Below are 3,252 nucleotides of genomic sequence, written 5' to 3'. Positions count from 1 at the left end.
CTTCTTTAACAAGGTAAGTTGAGTTCCATGCAACCTTTGGACTTGACTCACCTGGCCAGCTGCGTAGTTCTATTGTTTTTTAATCCTGCATGACTGCTTTTGCATTAGCTTAGCTTAATAGACTAGTATTGAGGAAACAAAACACTTTTTTTCTTCTTACTTTGAGCCAGATGCACAAAACCTAACGAGCCCACAACTTGCGTTTTAAACTGGTTCCAGGCAGTTTAAAACGCAAGTAGTTTACCGGGGCATGCACCAAGGGCATTTTTCCTGTCACGGTAGCAGGCAACGAAAACGGAATGCAAATTATCCAAAGGCTATTATAATGAGCTGCAGTACCGTTGCAGCTCATTATAATGAGATGCACTACCGTTTTTCTGATTTCCTTACCGTGGAAACCCTAACGTGAGGTCTGCACCTCTCGTTAGGGCTCCTGTGAGGGAATCGGAAAGGAAAAGAGCCCCCAAAAAATTAAAAAAGGAAGAAAAAAAAAAAGCAGCGAGCGCACGTGAGGGGCGTCCTTTATGGACGTACTCTGCCTGCGCTTGTGAGGGACGTCTTTTCGCCGTTTTTTTTTTTTTTTAAGTTTTGTCTCCCCTGCGCTGCTTACCTTCTGTAGCAGCGAGGAGAAGGGATTAGGGAATCGGGGACCTGCGACTCGAGTTGATCCGGAGTTCGGGACGTCCCTTTCCATTATGCTCCTCTTCCAGGTCTCTTCAGCCAATCAGAGTGCGTGTAGCTGACACCAGCAAGCTAGATGCGCTTTGATTGGCTGAAGAGACCCAAGAAGAGGAGCATAACCGAATGGGACGTCCCGATTCTCCGACTGGCTACCGAGGTAATGGTGAATGCAACGGAGCTACAACGAGTAGCTCATTTGCATTCCCTTTCCTTAGTGAATTCCCGTTCCCTACCGATTCGCTGTGCCAGAATAAGCAATTGCTGATATTTGTGCATCAGCTTCCATGTCTGTGATTAATCAGACTTTTTTTTGTCCCCCCTCGGTCATTAAGGTAGCACTTGGTGGCCCCTTATTTATTTATTACATTTGTACCCCGCGCTTTCCCACATACAGTACAGCAGGCTCAATGCGGGTTACAACTCCTCTTGCAATTTTTCACAATCCTCTTTTGATTTAACAACTTTGAATAACTTTGGCTCATCAGCAAATTTAATTACCTCACTAGTTATTCCCATCTCTTGATCATTTATAAATATGTTAAAAAGCAGCAGTCCCAGAACAGACCCCTGCAGAACCCCACTATCTACCCTTCTCCATTGAGAATACTGACCGTTTAGCCCTAGTCTCTATTTCCTTTTAATCAGTTCTTTATCCACAATTGGACATTATCTCCTATCTCATGACTTTCTAATTTCCTCAGGAGTCTTTTTTTAGGTACTTTGTCAAATCAGTTATCACCAGGTTCCTTTCTAGAGGGTTTCCCTCTAGATTGTTCTTTTCTCGAGAGATTGTAAGAGATGTATTTTCAAAGTACTTAGACTTACAAAGTTCCATAGAAACCTATGGAACTTAGCCTCCCAAAGCGCTTTGAAAATATGCCTCTATGTAGGTCTAAGTGCTTTGGTAATGAGCCCCTAGGTCTCCTGCCTAGTTCCAGAAAAGAAGGAAGATGGAGGGGTGCCTCCATAACAATGCCTAAGAAGAGTGGGACAAGACCTTGTGAAATTGTAAAGCATGAAAGTGAATAAGTTCCATGAAGAGGACAGCTGTGGACCCAGAGTAGACCCAGCATAAAGTTATGTGAATGGATGACTAGGATCTCAGTCCTGACACTGGGAATGAAGGTGCATAGATGGTTCCCCTGGATCAGGATGAATGAGTCACAGAAGACAGCCAGGAATGCAGGTGTTACTCCTGAATCTTCCTTTTCTTCCCAGATGTGGAAGGCGTTATCCTCGGTTGCATGTCATGGTCGTGTTGTGCAGGTAATTAGCTGCATGTGGAAGTTGAGCTTCCTTTCCTTATCAAGTTTCTTTTCACCAGGAAAAATTCCTTCATGTACTGAAAACTCCCAAGTTCTGAGTAATATCCTGTTACTGGTAAATCACAACACAATCTTTCCAGGGACAGCTCTTGGAGAAAGAAGAAATTAGGAGGGGGAGAGAAATGAAAAACTATTGGAAAGTAGTGGAGAAAAAGTGAGAAGAAAGACAGGAGGAGGAGTGGAAACAAAGTAGAGAGGGAAAGGAAAGAGAGAGACTGGGAGAAAAGAGAAAGAGGAGGAAATATAAGAAAACCCAGTAGCCTTTTTCCAACAATGGCCAATCCTGGATTCCAAAACAGTAGATCTATTCCTTGTTGCTTCCATCCAGGCATAAGTAGGGGCCTTCCTGTGTCTACATGGCTAATAATAATTCATGAACTTTCCTCCAGGAACTTGTCTAAACAGTTTTTAAACCTATCTTTGCTAGCCATTTTTGCCATGTCTCATAGCAACAAATTTCATAATTTAACTGCCCACTGAGCGATTAAACTGTTCTCTCCAATTTATTTTAAAAGTGCTGTTTAGCAAAACATCTTTTAGTCCTAATATTATTTTTTTTATTTGTACCCCGCGCTTTCCCACTCATGGCAGGCTCAATGCGGCTTAGGTACTTTATTTGTACCTGGGGCAATGGAGGGTTAAGTGACTTGCCCAGAGTCACAAGGAGCCACCTATGCCTGCAGTGGGAATTGAACCCAGTTCCCCAGGACCGAAGTCCACCACTCTAACCACTAGACCACTCCTCCACTCCACTATGTGAAAGGATAAATAATCATTCTCTACTTATCTGTTCCACCAAGGCCAGTGCAAGGGTAGTTCACCTAGAGGATTTAATTTCACCTTTGCAACCCCCTTCCCACTCAGTTATCTTTCATGCCCTAAGGCCTCCCTGAGATTTCCCTAATCAAGCTCAACCATGCTTATCCCATCCTAGAACAATCCTGTAAAAATGCTTAGATGGTCAGTATTAAACTTTTTGTATGTACATATATAATTTATTTATTTTTTACATTTCTATCCTGCGCTTTCCCACTCAAAGCAGGTTCAATGCGGCTTGCATATTAATAGTGAATACAGCATATTGTTAGAGAAAGTATAAGTTAAGTATAGCAGAATAACAAAAGGGATAAGTAGGTATTGATAGACAATGGAGAAAGATGGAAGATAGAGTCTGGATCATATAAACTGTAAACTTCACTTTTTGGGGCATTTGACAGGATATACATCTTATTGCTGGGAAAGAGAT

At 42.4% G+C, this 3,252-nt stretch overlaps 1 protein-coding gene across 2 annotated transcripts in view; it reads left to right on the top strand.

The window, feature by feature from the left end:
• The window catches only part of SMIM35 (small integral membrane protein 35), a 43,224-nt gene that overhangs the window by 2,902 nt on the left and 37,070 nt on the right, over positions 1 to 3,252 (top strand). The gene's annotated exons all lie outside the window — the stretch shown is intronic.

Source organism: Microcaecilia unicolor, chromosome 12 (assembly GCF_901765095.1).
Source record: "Microcaecilia unicolor chromosome 12, aMicUni1.1, whole genome shotgun sequence".
Lineage (NCBI taxonomy): Eukaryota > Metazoa > Chordata > Amphibia > Gymnophiona > Siphonopidae > Microcaecilia > Microcaecilia unicolor.
This window is presented reverse-complemented; position numbering and strand designations above follow the sequence as displayed.